This window comes from Hyperoodon ampullatus (genome assembly GCF_949752795.1).
Source record: "Hyperoodon ampullatus genome assembly, chromosome: 18".
NCBI classification, from domain to species: domain Eukaryota; kingdom Metazoa; phylum Chordata; class Mammalia; order Artiodactyla; family Ziphiidae; genus Hyperoodon; species Hyperoodon ampullatus.
In genome coordinates, this window is record NC_136931.1 from 58,288,366 (window position 1) to 58,309,040 (window position 20,675).

Sequence of the window (20,675 nt, forward strand, 5' to 3'; positions counted from 1 at the left end):
TGAGACAGCCCCATGCAGGTTCTGGGGCGACAGACGGAATCAAAGAGCAGCCAGTGTTTTCTCACCTCCTGACTAGGTCTCCCAAGTACAGCAGATGGAGATGGAACTGGGAAAGGTCCAGGGGTTAGGACTGTGGAGGTGTCAGCTCTGATCAATACGGACTAAGAACTAAGCATCTGATGGAATCAAGAACAGAATAAGAGACCAAGGGGAAAAGGGACCCCTTTCAAACATCCCGTCCCACGCTCCTCAAGGAACCAAAGAGTTCAGAGGAGCCGGATGATGGGGTGTAGATCATGATAAAAACTCTGCCTTTGTCTGTTTTGGAGCTGCAGCACCCCTGAAGGATGAAAAGACACATTTTACATGTTGAAGGACAGAGTGCTAAGTTAGGGAGGAGAAAAATGCCCTCTGAGAGTTCACAAGAAATAAACTTCGGTTTTCCCACAGAACTCTCCCACTTAAGGCAAGTTTCCCAAACACTATTAATGGTGAGGTTTCCACTCTGCTCTTCTGAGCTCCGGCCTGTGTTGGCACCTTTGATACGTTCCCATTCATTTGATTTTTTGCTATTTTCCACTTCACTCTCCAGAGCCCAGAGCTCTTTCCCTTGCTCCAAAATGGAGATAATATTCACAACAGAAACAGAAATTCGTACTCATAAAAAGAAAGGAACATGGTGTCCTGTGGTGTTTCCAGAATCCCAGTTCCTTGTTCAGCTGAGGAGTGAGGACATTACACATGGGTCTGGAGAAACATTTCACAAATTCATCCACCGCCTCCTTCTGAATACACAGGGAACAGTATAATATGCAGACATCTAGCTCTCTTCCTAGAACTACTGAATCAAAAACCACAGGGGTAGAAAACAAGAAATTTGATACATTAAGAGTTTGCCATTGGGCTTTGTAAATACTGAAGCTCTGGAACAACTCCTAGTATATCATGAAATGGGCAAATTCCTGAAGAAAAGCAATTTTAAACTCCTGATGTCGAATCATAAAGCTGTTCATGTCTGAGTCAACAGGGCTTTCAGGTCAGTCAAGCACAACAGGGCCTCCCAAGAGGCACACAAGGGAAAATGCAAATATACGCAAGGGCAGATCCCAACTTCTGGAGGGAAGTTATCCTCACCCAGGGAGAGCAGGTTCCTGCAGGTCTCCACCATCACGTCCCTGTACAAGGCCCTCTGAGCAGGGTCCAGGCATTCCCACTCCTCCTGAGAGAACGTGATGGCCACATCCTCAAAGGTCAACTGTCCCTGAAACAAAAGATACATCTCACCAAGGGGCCACGAGGAGAGTTCTTACCGTCACATAAAAGGAGAAGAGAGAGGATCAACCGGGTTGAAGCATGCGTTCTGACAGATTTGAGTAAAGGCATTTTGAGCAAGTTATACGCCTGAAATTTTAGTTTCTTTGCTTCCACAAAAGATTACGATATCCTCCGAGTCAGTGTGGATTACTGGTTTTTGTGGATGATACATGAAATATACAAGTAAAAATGCAACACGGGCTGTCTACACAGGAGTGTCAGATATTATGTTCTACACCTTGAGGGTATTCAGTAGGCAGATGAGCTAGGACACGAGTGGTGTCTTCAGAGGCGACTCCACAGTGGCTTTACCGAGAAATCAGGATCTTAAAATTGTGATGAGGATAACAGAGAACAATGATGAAACGCGTGTGAACACTTCCTATGTGCTAAGCATTACGCTTGAGACTTTACATATATTAACTTGTTATCAACATAATAGCTCATTAGAGAAAGACCTGTTCCCACTTTACAGAGGAGAAAACTGTGTCACAGACACTCTAAGAAACTCGCCTCAGATCGAACAGCTAAGAAATGACACAGCGAGCGCCTGAACTCAGGTGGTCGGCCCCTAATCAAACCTAAACAATCAAACAGTTAAGTACAGCATGAAAAGTACCCTGACAGAGGGTTCCCTGAAAAACCCTGAAACGAGTACAAGGTGAACAACCTGCAAATGCATAAAAAGTCATATATAAATACATACGTGTCTACACATAATGTTACCATTTTTGCTACTATTTAAATTATTAATGGGATAGTGTAAAAGAGAATTAACATGTAATTTCAACTGCTAAAAAAATATAAACCTTATTTATAAAATGATATTTTATAAAAGCCATGGACTTGCACATCCATGCCCTAATGCACACACGTGTAGATACACCATTCACTAAAATGAGAGCAGCTGTCTCAACATGTTTTGGATTTTTTAAATTATCATTTTGATCAATATATTTCAACATCTCTGGCACAATGAAAATGTACTAAGTGTACTTAATTTAGTTTGTCAACATTATTCTATAGTAGGTTAGTAAAAAACAGGTACAAACATGAAGAAATATATAATGCTTTAATGTCTATAAAATACATATACTCAAATATACAAATATAATTTTATCCATTTAAATTTAAATATGTAGCTATTAAAAAAGCCAAACCGGGCTTTCCTGGTGGCGCAGTGGTTGAGAGTCCGCCTGCAGATGCAGGAGACGCGGGTTCGTGCTCCGGTCCGGGAAGATCCCACATGCCACGGAGCCGCTGGGCCCGTGAGCCGTGGCCACTGAGCCTGCGCGTCCGGAGCCTGTGCTCCGCAACGGGAGAGGCCACAACAGTGAGAGGCCCGCGTACCGCAAAAAAAAAAAAAAAAAAGCCAAACCGAGTTTGTTTATTCCAGTAATAAATATTGATTCAAAATTGGAAGGGTTATTAGTGGTGTACATTAATTTAACAGATTAAGGAAAGAAATTATCAAAATAGTAGAGCTGAAAAATTCTTGGATAATTAAAAATCATAACAAAGAGAATACAAAAAAAAAAAAAAAACTTGTGTGGAGCAAGAACATACTGAAGCATCAGAGAAGATCGGCAAGTCCGAAGAAGGGCATGTCGGGAAGGACAGACAGAATAATCGATTGACGATACGACTGTACCTGACTCACAGCCATTCCCGACTCCTTTTCTTTCCTCTCCCTCCTCTTCTGAGTTTCTTCCTCAGACAACGTGAGTCTTTAGAGGTTCACCTTGAAAGTTGGAAAGATGCTGTTTAATGCTCAGAATCAACACACCCCCTTCCTGAGTCACCACCACACACACAGGGAAGCCCTCAGCATGTGGGACAGACAGTCCTCTGCTGCCCCCTGTCCCAGGAGGGGCTCAGGACAGTAACTCCCACACAGAGACCAACAGGTGAGTTTCCCACCCTTTCCTTCAGATCACGCTCCCCTCCTGGTGAGGCCCTCACGTACCCAGCAGCAGCGGGCACCTCAGCTGGACCCGACGATCCCCTGCAGGTCACAGACCAGCCCTGATCCATCCCCACGCAGAGCAGAGCCCTCAGCCTCAGCCCAGATCTCAGCCCTCGGGAATGGGGGGACCCAGAGTCCTGATGCTCAGTGACGGATCCAGATTGGACTCACCTGGGGCAACATAAATATTACCGAGCTTTGGTCCCACACTGACTACATGAAGAGGAATCCCTGGTCAGAGGGTACAAGACATGTGTATGCATAAAGCCTCATCGATCTAATGGGAAGCCTGCGTGGAGCACCACGCACAGGAGGCAAGCCCAGCACGGCCCCCACTTGCTTATTCTTTCCCAGCTTTACTGAGGTGTAACTGACAAATGAAAATGGTGTAAATATAAGAGGTACGATGTGATTATTTGACAGATGTATACACTGTGAAATAATTATCACAATCAAGTAATTACACTTCCATCAACCCACAATTACCACTTTGTGTCTGCGTGGTGAGAACACTTAACATTTATTCTCTCTGCAAAATTCAAGCATATAGAAATACACTACGATTAACTAGTCAGCCTGCTGCAACCAGCTCCCCAGAACTTACTCATTTTACAACTGAAAGTTTCCCCCTTTGACCAAAATCTCCCCATTTTCATCAACTCCCAGACCTTGGTAACCACCATTCTACTCTCTGGTTCTCTGAGTTTAACTTTTTCAGTTTCCACACATAAGCGAGATCAGACAGTACGTCTTTCTAGGTCTGGCTTAGTTTACTTAGCAGAATGTTCTCCAGGTTCCTCCACCACGTCGTAAACGGCAGGATCCTTCCTTTTTACGGCTGAATAACAATAGTTCATGGTACGTATATAACACGTTTTTGTTATGCGTTTATCTGTCACCAGACCTTCGTGCTGTTTCTACATGTTGGTTGCTACGACTAATGCAGGGATGCTCACAGGAGTGCAGGTATCTCCTTCCAAATACTGACTGTCTCCTTTGCATCAACAGCCAGAATGGGCTTGCTAGGCGGTCTGCCTGACCTCTTTTCAATTTTTGAAGAAACCTCCACACTGAGTTCCACAACTGCTGTACCATTTACATTCCCACCAACAGGGTAGGAGGGTTCCCTTTTATCCCCACCCTTGCCAATACTTGTTATCTCTTATCTATTGGCTAATAGCCATTCTGAAAGGTGGGACACCTCCTTGTGGGTCTGCTCTCCCCTGAGGCCTGGTCAGCCAGTGGAAGGAGCAGCAGCAGAAGGAAACGTGCAGAGCAGGCGTCATGGACCAGAGGTGGGGGTGAGGGTGTGGCTGGCATGTTAAATGGGAGGGGGGTGGTCAGAGAAGGCTCCACTCAGACGCTGACATCAGACCACAGACCTGGGGGAGGAAGCGTGTTTGCCACCTGGATCTGAGAGACAGCCCCTGTGAGGGCCCTGGGACAGTAGGAACCTTGACCCCAGGAAAAGGAAGGAGCCTTGGGTGGCTGCAGCAGGGTGAGGAGGAGGAGGTGGGCGGGAGGGGAGGTCAGAGAGGCACCGGGGGAAGCTGAGGAGGAAGGGCCTTGGTCTCCAAGCATTTTTCTTCCATAAGAAAAAAAGAAGTTTAGCAACCACGTATTGCATCACTCATTTTAAGTAAAGATCTAATATTTTTGTATCTTACATTTTAGAACAATTACACATAAGGTAGTGTTTTATATATTTTATATACATACCAAAATGTTCATCAGAGCCCCGGGAAGGATGGTGTCGCCCTTAAGCAAGATGTGTTAGACGGCAGGGGGAACACGGCCAGGGATCTCAAGGAGTCCGTTTCGGACAAATTAAGGCGGAGATGCCTGTTAGATGTCCCAGCAGAGACGTCGAGGACACAGCTGGACACAGGATTCCAGACTTTAAGGGAGAGATGTGGGCTTGAGAGGGCAAACTGGGAGACGGGCAGGTGGTGTTGAAAACTCATGAGAAGAAATGATGAGGAAAGGCAGAGGATGTAGACAAGGGAAGAGGTTCAACGACTCAAACTTTTGGATGCTGCCACGGTCAGAAACCAGGGTGCTCAGAAACATTCATCAGAGGACGGCGAGAAGGGAACAGGGAAGTGAGGAGAAAATTGAAGCAAACAGACTTTTAAAGTTAAATCAGTCTTTCAAGAAAATCAGTCTTTCAAGGAAGAAGGAGTGATCTAGTGCGCAACATGCTGCCCATACGACATGCAAGATGAGAAGAGGAAATAAATTATTCGATTGAGAGATGAGGAGGTCATTGGTGACTCTGGAAAAGAAAGTATCAGTGGATGGTGGATGTGAAAGCTTGATTGGGTGGGGTTCACAGGGGAACTAGAGGCAAGAATTGAAGACAAAAACAAGTTTGTAGTATACTGTGATCTGAAATGGAGCATAGAAAAAAGGTACTTAGTACTGGGGAAAATGTAGTTAATTAAGAATGCTTTGTTTTAAAGATGGTAGAGTGAGCTTCCCTGTTGGCACAGTGGTTGAGAATCCGCCTGCCAGTGCAGGGGACACGGGTTCCAGCCCTGGTCCAGGAGGATCCCACATGCCGCGGAGCAACTAAGCCTGTGCGCCACAACTACTGAGCCTGTGCTCTAGAGCCCTCGAGCCACAACTACTGAGCCCGCATGCCACAACTACTGAAACCCACATGCCTAGAGCCCGTGCTCTGCAACAAGAGAAGCCACTGCAATGAGAAGCCCGAGCACCGCAATGAAGAGTAGCCCCCGCTTGCTGCAACTAGAGAAAGCCTGCGTGCAGCAGCAAAGACCCAACGCAGCCAAAATAAATTAATTAATTAAAAAAAAATAAGAAAGAGTGCTACTTCCAATAAAACATCTTTAAAAAAATTTTTAAAAAAAGATGGTAGAGTGCATAAAAAGGTTTTGGGGTGTGTGTGTGTGTGTGTTGGTCCTTGTGTGTAAGATAGGCAACACCACCATTTGTGAATGCTGATGAAAATAAACCCCTAAAAGCCAAATACATGATGCAGCGGAGGAAGGATGCCATGCCGTCCTGACACAAAGTGAAGCTGGCAACAAGGGCACGATCGCAGGGTCAGCTGCAGCCAGGAGCAGGGACAGACCCTTCACAGTGGGTACTGGGGAGAGAACACAGGCCCTGAGGCAGACGGGTGAGCCGGTTAGAGGAGATCTCTTCCCTTCGCTCCGGGGGCTCAATGAAGAAGAAACAGGGTCTCTGAGAGAAAAGATGGGAGAGGATGACTTGGACTTAGGAGGGCCTGTAAAGGCCAGGCATGGAGCAGACACATAGGGAACGTGAGGAATCTGAAGGGAGACCAGTCAGTCTGGGGTGTGCTTTTCTCCAGCTGTGATGAGCCACACGGGGACAGCACAGAGGAGGCACAGCTGGATGTGATGGGGATGCCAGGGAGGGCAAGGAAGTAGAGGGTTACAGGAGAATGAGTGCACACACGTCCTTTGCTTTGGGGCATCTGACTTGCACAGCTGTAGGTAAGTGACAGGGTGTGCTTGTCTCCATTATGGACAAGCAACCTGGATAAGGTAGGGGAGTGTATTCCATTGGCTTATCATTTTACCCCTGATGCAGACAAAACAAGCCTGGACTATAGGACATACTCCACATGTAGTCAGCAAATTAATGAGGAGAACACAGAGTGAAACTCGTACACCCTCCAGCATGGTCTTCACTTCGGGGGACAGATGTGTGCAGGGGTCCTTTGCCCTGGAAAGAGTGAGGAAGGAGCTGACCAGGAACAGCAGATGCGGGTCTAGCCAAGGGTCCTCCATCCAGACAAAGCCCCTTACCCTCAATAAGTGCAAAGGGCAAATGTAAGTTCAACCGGGACTGCAGTGAGCTCAACCAAGGGGCAGGTGCCTCAGGCTGAGCAAGACCCATTTCGGAAATAAAAGAGCCTAAAATCAGCAGAAAAAGGAGAGGCCTCCCGGCTGCCTAGACCCCTCGATGGAGAAAAGGTCTTCGTGTCTAGGATTTCTCACTCTGCAATGACATTGGCTTAAAAAAAATTCACAACCTGGGACTTCCCTGGCAGCCCAGTGGTTAAGACCCTGTGCTTCCAATGCAGGGGGCGCAGGTTCGATCCCTGGTCAGGGAAGTAAGATCCCATATGCTGTGGTGGTGCCGGGGGGTGGGAGGGTCACAGCCTCAAACCCTGACTTGATTGGGTTGGTTGGGATTGTGCAAAGCAACAGCAGAAGCACAGCAGGAAGTGGGTGTCTGACACAACAGTAGAGGGGAAGCTGGAAGACGTGAGGGAGGCAAGGCACAAAGAGAGAAAACACTTTTCTTCCTCAAGTCACCCACCTGGGAAACCCCCATCACTGCCATTCCAGCGAACACAACAGAGGAACGTGTATGAAGGGTGAGTGTGTGTTGGGTAGGAACACAAGTTCCTTCCTGTCATCGGACCTCATCAGCTCACCCCAGTCTACACTCTACTAACTGCTGAGCCCCAGATCCACTGGTGAGTATGAACAGGGCTTTTCCTTCATCCCGCTCCTGAGTCTTCCTGCAAAACACCAGGGCTGTAACTCCCCAAAGGAGGCTCCCCTTCCCGTCTCCAAATGCCCTTCTCAGACCATAGCAGCCCTTCTCATTGGTTCCGCGTTTAGTTAGTTTTTTTTTTTTTTTTTTTTTTTTGCGGTACGCGGGCCTCTCACTGCTGTGGCCTCTCCCGTTGCGGAGCACAGGCTCCGGACGCGCAGGCTCAGCGGCCATGGCTCACGGGCCCAGCCGCTCCGCGGCACGTGGGATCTTCCCGGACCGGGGCACGAACCCGCGTCCCCTGCATCGGCAGGCGGACGCCCAACCACTGCGCCACCAGGGAAGCCCCCGCGTTTAGTTTAACACACCGTGCTCATCTGCCCCCAGCTGCCTCGTGACGTGTGTGTGTGTGTGTGTGTGTGTGTGTGTGTGTGTGTGTGTTCCCCGAGTCACAGGGCGTTATGGCCCCTCTCAAGTTGTGCCCATAGACACATCCCCCACAGGTCCTCCCTATGAAACCTTTCTGCCATCTGCAGCTTAAGACCCAATGTTTCCCTTCTGGAGTCATACAGACTTACAAAGTCTCATGCGGCCCAAGGCACTCCCAAGACACCCCATAATGATCCCTTATCCTACTATGAAACCCCACAAAACATTCCAAACCCTAAGAACTCATGCATTTAGATGGAACAGTACACATGAAGACCCTCGAGGACCCACGAGACTGAAGACACTATATTTTCATTCAGTGACCTCAGCACAAACACTGTCATCTCCCAAAACCACTACTAACAGAGGTATCTCCAGTGATGCACATGTCCCAACAAGACCCCAACATCTTTGAAGAAAACACTCCAAATTCTTTTTCATATCTTCCAAAATGCTACTGGAACTTTCTTCACCTGCAACTCAAAATATCTCAAAACACACAAAAGGTAACCCACAAAATGATCTCTGAAGGTTTTCCCTGTAATTACTATATGGGAGGCATGATGATTCTTGCCTTCCCAAAAGATCCCACAGACGTCACTGAGTGGCGTGGATTCTGTGGGGCACCCTCTAGGCACCCGTTAGGACCAACACACCATCCTCCTGCTCTCCCTGTGGGCTCAGCTCAGGCCTTGATTCCAACAACATCGCAGCAATACGTTTCTCTCTGCCAAATCCACTGCCTTCATTCCTCCACAGGTGTCATCACGAGTTACTCGACTAAACCCATGCGTGCACATCTCAGTCTCTGCATCTGTGTCCCAGGAAACGCGAGCTAAGACACTAGGGCACCCCAAACCGTTCCACGCAGCCCACAACCACCCATAAACCCACGTGCAGATGCTCCAGCCAGGACTGCAGCATCCCTTGCCAACAGCTCCACACACCCCATGATCCCACAGCTCTGCTTGGGACAGGTGCACACACCGTTCACTGGGCTCCTCTAGAGCCCACACTTACTTCCGTATCCCTCCGGCAGACACCTACAGGCTCCGCCCCACTTTCTCCATTTTTCCTCCTCTCCTCCATGCATGCATGAGCAAACAGGGCTGAAAGGCACAGAGACCTATGGGCACAGGATCGCGAGAGGAACACACACAAGCTGCAAACTGAAGGACACTGGGCATTCAGTATGGATATCAAGAAGCTGGTCCTCCTGGGAAAACGCTGACAGGGGTCAGCTTAGAAATAAGCTCTGGGCAAACGTCTTCATCATGAATAGAGGGGCTCTGTCGGAAGAAGGCTCCAGGTCAATCCAGCCCATCCTTCATCACTTGCAGAGAACCGACAAGAGGTACTTGAGAGGAACACCTCCTTAGTAGCTCACAGATCACATAAAAGGGAAGAAAACGCAATACTAGATTGACTGACGGAACTCACTTTCAACTGTTGAAAGATCGCTGACATCCTTACCAAGTACTCACTGAAACAGGCCCTCACCCATCCTCCACGTTGCCATCTGTTCTCACTCATTCTTACTTTCTCCTCAGTTTTCCTATTTCTCTGTCCACCGCTCTGCCTCTGCTTCTCCTGATCCCCCTGCCCACACATTTACCGTGATGTCGACTGGATTAAGAGGCCCGCCCAGCGCAAGTGCACATTCTCCAGCGGGGTGGAATGTGAGACCGAAGAACACTGAGCGTCCCACGGCTGGCCCAGGTCACCTCCCCCTATGCGGGGTGAGGGGAAGGGCTGACTAAGAAGCGGAGGCCGAGGGCTTCCCTGGTGGCACAGTGGTTGAGAGTCCGCCTGCGGATGCAGGGGACGCGGGTTCGTGCCCCGGTCTGGGAAGATCCCACATGCCGCAGAGCGGCTAGGCCCGTGAGCCATGGCCGCTGAGCCTGCACGTCCGGAGCCTGTGCTCCGCAATGGCAGAGGCCACAGCAGTGAGAAGCCCTCATACCGCAAAAAAAAAAAAAAAAAAAAGAAGCGGAGGCCGGGGGAGCAGAAGGACCGGCCTGAGGAAGACATGAAAAAAGACGGGCGTGGAGGGAGGGGGGGAGGTCTCAGGAGAGGGGCGGGCTCTCCAGAATCCCGGGACCGGGGACAGGACGCGGGCTCTCCGGGAGCGGGGCGGCCAGGGCTGCCCTCCAGGGGCCGAGAGGGCGAGGCTGGGGTGGAGCGAATCCACCTCGCAGAAGACGACTTCACGGGGGGGGGCGGAGGTCAGTAAAGGATTTTAACCAGGAAAATGCAGCGAAAAAGAAGCGAAAAGAAAAGCCAAAGGAACGAACTAGCCTCAGAGCGATTTCAAACCCAGAGGGAAACGACCCCTGCCCTGTGACGGCGACGTCTGGACTTACTTGGGGCCGAGGTGCAGGTGCGGTGATTTTAAGGTCCGTAGTGACTCCCACACCCAGAGGATAGGTTGGGGTGGGGGTTGTGAAGCGCAAATTTACACTAGAAAGAACGAACTTACGCTCCGCCTGTGACCTTCGCTCCGCGCTCTCCGGTTCCGGGTCCGTTGGCAACTGCGCACAAGCGCAGTTGAGCGGCGGGGGCGGGGCCTGGGCGGAGCGCTATCGCGAGGGGCGGGACGTGGGAGCCCAGGTCTGCGCGGCCCCAGGAGAAGGCGGGGGAGGGTGCGTCCCTCCGCCTCGCTGCGAAGGCGTAGCTTTCGGCTTTAGGAATACTTGAGTGTCTTTTGCGTTCTATGACGCAGCGTTGTTCCCTGCCTGGATTAAGTTACTGTCTCTAACCGTAAAGCTTAACTGTTGTGTGAAACACTTATGATGTTAATAAGATGTTTTCCTCTTAACAAGTTGAAAACGGTTTAAGTCAAAAGCTGTGCCAGTGAGTTGCGCCCCAGTCCTGCTACTGAAGCTGAAGCAATTCAGTGGTGAGGGTTCGCTGGTTGGATCCAGGAACATTTCCTGCAATTGGATTTAATTTAAGCAGTTTAAGTAAACCAGAGCTGGAGTTGTCTGTGTAGCAAAGCTGACTAGAATGTGACATACAAAACTCTGCCTCTGAATAATGCCATTTGCAGTAACATGGATGGACCTAAAGATTATCATACTAAGTGAAGTAAGTCAGAAACAGAAAGACAAATTTCATATGATATCGCTTACATGTGGAATCTTAAAAAATGATACAAATGAACTTATTTACAAAACAGAAACAGACTCACAGACTTAGAGAAGGAACTTATGGTACCGGGGAGAAAGGGTAGGGGGAGTTTGGGGTTGACATGTACACACTGCTATATATAAAATAGATAAACAACAAGGACCTACTGTATAGCACAGGAAACTCTGCTCAATATTCTGTATTAACTTAATGGGAAAATAATTTTAAAAAGAATAGATACATGTATATGTATAACTGAATCACTTTGCTCTACACCTGAAACTAACACAACATTGTTAACTATACTCCAATATAAAATAAAAATTTTAAAAAATATAAAAATACTTTTTTCAGAAAAAAAATCCAACCAAAAGCAAAACCAAAACTCTGCCTCTATAGATTCAGCCACTTCATACTGACACCCTACTTAACAGCATTTCCATTTCTATTCCCTGTTCTCGCAGGAGGCCAACTGAACACTGCTCAGTTCCAGAGATTCATAGGGACAAGACTGATAAAAGCGGTTTTCACATATTCAGATATAGGGAAGTCATTCTGGCTTATACCTGAGTTAACTTGAATTTGATGTTAACTTGAATTTGATGTTAACTAAAATAGCCTGTTTGTGGCCCAGCAAACATACATTGTACATCTGCTTTAATTATTAAAGAAAAGGGCACATTGACCAGAACTAAAGAGTGTTCATCCTAAAAATAAAGATTAAATGCCTCTCTTCTTGGGATGCAGATGCTGGTTCTCCTTTGATGATAAGACTCCTTTCCCAGGTGCCAAGGCTATGCTTGCTGACTTGCCGGAGTACATGTTGATCTGTTCTTTTTTTTTTTTTCTTTGAAACCTGTAGAAATGTAACCCTGACTTGTTTAATGTTCTTTGTCCTGACAAGATATAAAAGTGTGGCAGAAAACCCTGCTTCTCTGAAGCAGTTTCTCAGAGTAATCTGGGAAGCAGGCTCTGGGCTAGTCCTCAGTTTGGCTCAAATAAACGTCATTTTTATTCTTATTATTGATTGTTTACTAATTATTTTTGTTGACAAGACGGGGTCTGAGACTGGAGGCCTGAGGCATGTGATAATTTAGGTCGGTAACCATTGCTTTTAAAATAAGGATATTTTGTTACAATTAAATTATAAATTGCATTGTTTTCTTTTTGCTAAAATGTTTTTAATTATTTGCCTTCTTAAAACCAACTCTTGATCCCGGGGGAAGATGGCTGAAGAGTAAGACGCGGAGATCACCTTCCTCCCCACAGATACATCAGAAATTCATCTACCCGTGGAACAACTCCTACAGAACACCTACTGAACGCTGACAGAAGACCTCAGACCCCCCCAAAAGGCAAGAAACTCCCCACATACCTGGGTAGGGCAAAAGAAAAAAGAATAAACAGAGACAAAAGGATAGGGACGGGACCTGCACCAGTGGGAGGGAGCCGTGAAGGAGGAAAGGTTTCCACACACTAGGAAGCCCCTTCGCGGGCGGAGACTGGGGGTGGCAGAGGGGGAAAGCTTCGGAGTAGCGAGGAGAGCGCAGCCACAGGGGTGCGGAGGCCAAAGCGGAGAGATTCCCCGCACAGAGGATCGGTGCCCTCAGGCACAAATTTTTAGAAAGGTGTAACCTGCCAAAACTGACTCAGGAAGAAATAGAAAATATGAATAGACCAATCACAAGCACTGAAATTGAAACTGTGATTAAAAATCTTCCAACAAACAAAAGCCCAGGACCAGATGGCTTCAAAGGCGAATTCTATCAAACATTTAGAGAAGAGCTAACACCTATCCTTCTCAAACTCTTCCAAAATATAGCAGAGGGAGGAACACTCCCAAACTCATTCTACGAGGCCACCATCACCTTGATACCAAAACCAGACAAGGATGTCACAAAGAAAGAAAACTACAGGCCAATATCACTGATGAACATAGATGCAAAAATCCTCAACAAAATACTAGCAAACAGAATCCAACAGCACATTAAAAGGATCATACACCATGATCAAGTGGGGTTTATTCCAGGAATGCAAGGATTCTTCAATATATGCAAATCAATCAATGTGATACACCATATTAACGAATTGAAGGAGAAAAACCATATGATCATCTCAATAGATGCAGAGAAAGCTTTTGACAAAATTCAACACCCATTTATGATAAAAACCCTGCAGAAAGTAGGCATAGAGGGAACTTTCCTCAACATAATAAAGGCCATATATGACAAACCCACAGCCAACATCGTCCTCAATGATGAAAAACTGAAACCATTTCCACTAAGATCAGGAACAAGACAAGGCTGCCCACTCTCACCACTCTTATTCAACATAGTTTTGGAAGTTTTAGCCACAGCAATCAGAGAAGAAAAGGAAATAAATGGAATCCAAATTGGAAAAGAAGAAGTAAAGCTGTCACTGTTTGCAGATGACATGATACTATACATAGAGAATCCTAAAGATGCTACCAGAAAACTACTAGAGCTAATCAATGAATTTGGTAAAGTAGCAGGATACAAAATTAATGCACAGAAATCTCTGGCATTCCTGTACACTAATGATGAAAAATCTGAAAGTGAAATCAAGAAAACACTCCCATTTACCATTGCAACAAAAACAATAAAATATCTAGGAATAAACCTACCTAAGGAGACAAAAGACCTGTATGCAGAAAATTATAAGACACTGATGAAAGAAATTAAAGATGATACAAATAGATGGAGAGATATACCATGTTCCTGGATTGGAAGAATCAATATTGTGAAAATGACTCTACTACCCAAAGCAATCTAGTTTCAATGCAATCCCTATCAAACTACCACTGGCATTTTACACAGAACTAGAACAAAAAATTTCAAAATTTGTTTGGAGAAACAAAAGACCCCGAATAGCCAAAGCAATCTTGAGAACGAAAAACGGAGCTGGAGGAATCAGGCTCCCTGACTTCAGACTATACTACAAAGCTACAGTAATCAAGACAGTGTGGCACTGGCACAAAAACAGAAAGATAGATCAATGGAACAGGATAGAAAGCCCAGAGATAAACCCACACACATGTGGTCAACTTATCTTTGATAAAGGAGGCAGGAATGTACAGTGGAGAAAGGACAGCCTCTTCAATAAGTGGTGCTGGGAAAACTGGACAGGGACATGTAAAAGTATGAGATTAGATCATTCCCTAACAACATACACAAAAATAAGCTCAAAATGGATTAAAGACCTAAATGTAAGGCCAGAAACTATCAAACTCTTAGAGGAAAACATAGGCAGAACACTCTATGACATAAATCACAGCAAGATCCTTTTGGACCCACCTCCTAGAGAAATGGAAATAAAAACAAAGATAAACAAATGGGACCTAATGAAACTTCAAAGCTTTTGCACAGCAAAGGAAACCATAAACAAGACGAAAAGACAACCCTCAGAATGGGAGAAAATATTTGCAAATGAAGCAACTGACAAAGGATTAATCTCCAAAATTTATAAGCAGCTCATGCAGCTCAATAGCAAAAAAAACAAACAACCCAATCCAAAAATGGGCAGAAGACTTAAATAGGCATTTCTCCAAAGAAGATATACAGACTGCCAACAAACACATGAAAGAATGCTCAACATCATTAATCATTAGAGAAATGCAAATCAAAACTACAATGAGATATCATCTCACACCAGTCAGAATGGCCATCATCAAAAAATCTAGAAACAATAAATGCTGGAGAGGGTGTAGAGAAAAGGGAACACTCTTGCACTGCTGGTGGGAATGTGAATTGGTACAGCCACTATGGAGAACAGTATGGAGGTTCCTTAAAAAACTACAAATAGAACTACCATATGACCCAGCAATCCCACTACTAGGCATATACCCTGAGAAAACCATAATTCAAAAAGAGACATGTACCAAAATGTTCATTGCAGCTCTTTTTACAATAGCCCGGAGATGGAAACAACCTAAGTGTCCATCATCTGATGAATGGATAAAGAAGATGTGGCACATATATACAATGGAATATTACTCAGCCATAAAAAGAAACGAAACTGAGCTATTTGTAATGAGGTGAATAGACCTAGAGTCTGTCATACAGAGTGAAGTAAGTCAGAAAGAGAAAGACAAATACCGTATGCTAACACATATATATGGAATTTAAGAAAAAAAAATGTCATGAAGAACCTAGGGGTAAAACAGGAATAAAGACACAGACCTACTTGAGAATGGACTTGAGGATATGGGGAGGGGGAAGGGTAAGCTGTGACAAAGCGAGAGAGAGGCATGGACATATATACAGTACCAAACGTAAGGTAATAGTGGGAAGCAGCCGCATAGCACAGGGAGATCAGCTCGGTGCTTTGTGACCACCTGGAGGGGTGGGATAGGGAGGGTGGGAGGGAGGGAGACGCAAGAGGGAAGGGATGTGGGAACAGATGTATATGTATGACTGATTCACTTTGTTATAAAGCAGAAACTAATAATAAAAAAATTAATTAAAAAAAAACCCAACTCTTGGGGACTCTCCTGAAGGTCCAGTGGTTAAGACTCTGTGGTTCCACTGCAGGGGCGTGGTTTTGATCCCTGGTCGGGGAACTGAGATCCTGCATGCCGTATGGCGCAGCCAAAACAAACAAACAAACAAATAAAACCAACTCTTTCCCCGAGTTTTATTGAGATATAATTGATATACTTCACTGTATAAGTTTAAGGTGTATAGCATAACGGTTTGACTTATATATATTGTGACATAATTATTGCAATAAGTTTAATCAGTATCCATCATCTCATAGATACAATAAAAAGGGAAGGCACAAAAGAAATTTTTCATTTTTGATGGAAACTGCATTTGTCTTTATAAGTTATAAATGTTGTGATCGATTACCTTCAAATATCTTTCAGAAAAACTTGTTTACATCCTAATATGCTTGTCAATAATATCTAAATATAATTTCATAGTATCTGTACGTTCATTTTGAGAATATTAGAAAGTTTACTTTTAATTTAAAAATGGTGACATATGTTAGCTCTTTTCTGTGTTTTCCATTTCTGCACGTTCTGTCAGGTGTGGATGACAAACCCTGTAAATATATAGTCTTGAGAAGACTTTGGGATTTATTTTCACCTAAAGAATAATCAATTTTGCAATATATGTAAGGCATTTAGTAGGGAGGTATAGTCTTTTTAATATGAACCCTAAAGAAAGTAAGCATGCAATAATTCATTTCTATTATGGTTTATCACAGGGTACTGAATATATTCCCCTCAGTTATACAGTAGGACCTTGTTGTTTATCCATTCTATATACAATAGTTCGCATCTGCTAATCCCAAACTCCCAATCCATCCCTCCCCTAATCCCCTCCCCCTTTACAACCACAAGTCTGTCCTCTATGTCTGTGAGTCTGTTAGAAATACTCTATGTGAGTAAAACTATAAAACATTCCTGAAATATATGAAAGTAGGTATAAACAAATGAAAATTGGCATCTTGCTCTTGGTTGGAAAAACTCAATATTACAAAAAGATCAATTCTCCTTAAGCTAATTAATAAAATTACTGTCTCCCTGTATAGACAACTTCAGTTAGTTTTGGAGCTAGCAACGTTATTGCAAAACTCTTGCAGAATGAAGAGCAAATAAGAAGAGCCACAAAAACTCTAGAAATGAATCAAAATGAGAGAGGCTATCTTTAGGGGATATGATTATTCATGAGTAGACTGACAGATCAGTGCAGCTAAAATTTATGCCAAAATGCATAAGAAAAGTTAATAAGCAGCAAAACTACAGCGGAGCTATCATTAATACTTTATATTTGGGAAATGGAGATTCCTACCAAAATGACAACAGGTTGGGACTTCCCTGGTGGCGCAGTGGTTAAGAATCCGCCTGCCAGTGCAGGGGACACGGGTTCGAGCCCTGGTCCAGGAAGATGCCACATGCCACGGAGCAACTAAGCCTGTGCGCCACAACTACTGAGCCTGCGTTCTAGAGCCCGAGAGCCACACCTACTAAGCCCACATGCCACAACTACTGAAGCCCGCACGCCTAGAGCCCGTGCTCCACAACGAAAGAAGCCACGGCAATGAGAAGCCCGCTCGCCACAACTAAAGAAAGCCCGCATGCAGCAACGAAGACCCAACGCAGCCAAAAATAAATAAATAAAATAAATGAAAAAGAAATTTTGAGCTAGTTTAAGTTACATTTACAAATATTTGATTTGTAAGCACTTACTTGTAAGTCAATTCAATAGAGCTCCTTTAGAAGTTAATTTTAATAACACCATCTGGAGTTAGGGACATATCACATTTATTATGTATAGATAGACATACATTCATCCAGATAGACACAAGAGATCTTTTTGGTTTTTTTGTTTTTGTTTTGGCCACGCTGCACAGCATGTGGGATCTTAGTTCCCCGACCAGGGATTGAACCCGGGCCCACTGCAGTGGAAGCACAGGGTCTTAACCATTGGACTGCCAGGAAAGTCCCCTAGACAGAGATCTGTTTTCCTGCTTCAGTTTAAAAGTCCTTCCCCCTCCCCCCTCCTTTGTTTTTTTCCAGCTTTAAATTCTACTAATTGACCCAAGGCTGTAGGTAAGGCAACGTGGGCTACATTTCAAGGATATGTAAGAGTTGTAAATTTTAAGCTTTCTCCTGGGAATACTTTTGTTCTCCCAAGGTCAGAATTGAAAAGATTAAACCAGCTTTCTCTACAGTTTTGGAGTGTCAATAGAGTGCCATCCTGGCCATTTAAAAGTTAAATGCTTGCAAGTATTGGCTTTGTTCCAACTGCACACGGAAGCTGGCCAGAGTTCCAGTGAGTGGCTGTTTTATTAGTGAGATGTTCAGCCTTTGAAGTGCAGTTTCTCTTTATTACTTTGGGAGCCTAATTCAGATATAATCTGAACAACTTTCTGAGGGCACTGCGATGGGTCGCATGTGTGCTGCTCCTGAGTCTAGCTCCCCAAGGAGTTACTCTTGGGTCGGTTTGAGCCTCTTACATGTCTCGGTTTCTCCCTCCAGCAAAAACTGCTGTGCCCCTCGGCGGCGAGCAGAATTTGCTTAATGGTTGTAGTGGGGTCCCTTGTGGGACCGCAGCACATCTAAAGGATTGATCCTCAGATATGTCCACTAGGTTCTCAATCACCTGAGAAGGCCTTGTGGCTGGAAGGAGTAAGCGTTCCTTTCTCAGTCTCTCATTCTACTATCAAATGGTTTGTTCAGATTATATATAATCTTTTTAATTTAAGACAAATTTTTAAAAAGACCAGCCAACCCAATTCACTCCAAAGTTCCCCCCCCAGGTTCCTGCCTAGGGAATGTACCATAGTCCCTCTTACGACTCCAAGTCCCAAGAAAAAAACAGCTCGAATAGAATTCAGGATGTCATGTAAAGCAATGATGTCTGAACATCAGGAGAAATCACCAAAGCAGCTGAGGAGTACCGAGAGGTGGATGCGTCTCAAAGGACCCATGCTGGTACCAAGCATCGATTTGGGGTAGACTCCAGGTGTCCTCTGATAGGTGTCTCTGATATCATACTGAGTACAACAAGAAAATGTCAACAAAAATTCAATTAAGAATCAAGGAAAAAAAGGGAATTTTATTCGAGCCAAACTGAGGATTCTAACTTGGGAGACAGACTCTCATAAAGCTCTGAGAACCGTTCTGCCTGTTAGAAGTCAAAGGCACAGTTGTATTCATTTTCAAGACAGAGCATCGTTCATCAAAATGACATACTGATAATTTTTCATAAAGTTCACCAAGGATACATATCCAGGTTAGTACATACAGAGCGAGCAGCAAGTCACCATGACCTCCTACAGAGTTGGGAAAGAACAGTATTCTTTTAAGAAGTTAAATCACTAGTGTCAGAAGAAAAAAATAAATTGATCTTCATGGTCGAGCAGGCAGGCACTCCCAAGTTTGAGGAGCTGTGGTTGATGTGTAACGCAGATGCACGCCGCACTTTAGGGAGGGAGGGAGCCCAAACAAACAGAGAGAGAATTTTATGTTTAACTTTTTCTTGTCTTTCCTTAAAATACAAATTTTATTTCATCAACTCCAAGCACAAAAAAGAGATTATTTTTATCCCTATTTCTGAAATTTTTACACGGTATCTCTCCATGATGGAGTTTTTTTTTCCCTTCACTGAAACACAGTTGATATACAATATTTTGTTCCAGGTATACTACATAATGGTTTAACAATTGCATACATTATGAAATAATCACTTCGGTAAGTCTAGTAGCCATGTCCCCATATAGTTATTATTACTGACTATATTCCTTATGCTGTGTATTACACCCCCGTGCTTTATTATGTAACTGCAGATTTGTACTACTTAAAGCCCTTCTCCTGTTTCACACACACCTCGAACCCTCCCTCATACCTTCTGGCAACCATTTATTTGTTCTATGTATGAGTCTATTTTCCTTGTATTTTGTTCTTTAAATTCCACATATGAGTGAAGTCATGTGCTACGCCATTCTCTGACATTTCACCTAGCAAAATACCCTGCAGAGCTATCCATGTTGTTACAAATGCTAAGACTTCATTTTTTCATGGCTAATATTCCATTGTGTGTGTATGTATGTGTATATATGTATCACATTTTCTTTATCCATTCACCTATCAGTGGACATTTAGGTGGCTTTCTTAACTTGGCTATTATAAATAATGATACAACAAACAACAAAGTGCATATATTTTTTTGAATTAGTATTTTTGTTTTCTCTAGGTAAATACCCAGATGAGCAATTGCTGGATCATATGGCAGTTCTATTTTTAATTTTTTGAGGACCCACCATTTAGTTTTCCATAGTAGCTGCACCAACTTACAATCCTACCAACAGTGTACAAGGGTTCCCTTTTCTCCTCATTTTCACCAACACTTGCGATTTGTTGTCTTTTTGATGACAGCCATTCTGAGAGATGTGAGGTGGTAGCTCACTGTGGTTTTGATTTGAATTTCCCTGATGATTAGGGATGTGCCTCTTTTCACGTACCTGTTGGCCATCTGTATGTCCTCCTTTTCCATGATGGGAGTCTCTCAGCCTGATGCACAAGTTATGTGTCAATCATTACCTTTTAAGGTTTCTTTTTGCTGTGAATTGTCTGATGATCCCCAAAGCCTGAGCTCTGAATAAAAGCATTGCCACATATGTTAGGTTTATGTTTGTTTTCAGTATGTATTTTATGATGCCTAGTAAGGCTTGCAAATTGGGTATAAGCTTTGCCACACTGATTACATTTGTAAGGTTTCTCTCCAGTGTGGATTGTTTTATGTTGAGTAAGATATGAACGCATTGTAAAAGCTTTGCCACACTCATTACATTTGTAAGGCTTCTCTCCAGT